Source organism: Sinocyclocheilus grahami, unplaced genomic scaffold, assembly GCF_001515645.1.
Source record: "Sinocyclocheilus grahami isolate Dianchi unplaced genomic scaffold, SAMN03320097.WGS_v1.1 scaffold3598.1, whole genome shotgun sequence".
Taxonomy (NCBI): domain Eukaryota; kingdom Metazoa; phylum Chordata; class Actinopteri; order Cypriniformes; family Cyprinidae; genus Sinocyclocheilus; species Sinocyclocheilus grahami.
The window spans coordinates 8422-9068 of NW_015508692.1; the positions used below are offsets into that span (position 1 = coordinate 8422).

General features: G+C 44.2%; 1 long non-coding RNA gene across 1 annotated transcript; it reads right to left on the reverse strand.

The window, feature by feature from the left end:
- Positions 1–274: 274 nt before the first annotated feature.
- LOC107576369 (uncharacterized) lies at positions 275–647 on the reverse strand. The gene is made up of 3 exons (XR_001608041.1): positions 609–647; positions 461–533; positions 275–383 (listed from the first exon to the last, which is right to left on the reverse strand). It is a non-coding gene; the product is annotated as an uncharacterized lncRNA (long non-coding RNA).

Consider the following 647-nt stretch of genomic DNA (forward strand, 5'->3'; position numbering starts at 1 on the left):
GGCATGGTAGAACTAGACAGAGCAAAGTTAATCAGAAATAGCCATAACCCTATATTTGAGTCCATATGAGGAACCTGCATGAAGAATGGGTGCCCAGGTTAGCAACTAGAGCGTCGCAAATAGTTAAATGGCTTGCACAGAAGCTGACTTGATGCATAAACTTGCTAAAGCAAATGGAACCTTGGTTTAGTAGTGTGGCCCTAGAAAAACTGGGAACAGTCATGCAAGATTGGACTCTGCAAGGTCAACGCAACAAAGACTAGAAAGCATCTTGGAGTTTAATGCGGTTTATTAAAACAGCCAAATTTACATGACCAGAGTAACTTCGCCGCTAGAAACCACAGTCCGCCCATTAGAGATGGTCTTGGCATGAGTGTCTCTTCCTGCAAGAATGGTAGAAGCGTGAGAAGCATTTTCAAAAACTCTCAATTCATCAAGTCAAGTTATAGCATGTTCTCACTCTTCCTGGTGCAGCTTTGCTCGCAGGAGCCGGAAGAGGGATGGCACACCGCTGTACTGCAGTGGATGAAGAGCTGACAGGGAAGAAAGACTGTTAAGCCATAGAATCCATTAAAAGGAGTAACATTATGGATTTAGGAAGAGCATACAGTTTCCTGCAGAGGAGCCAGTGAGGCTGGATCTACAAA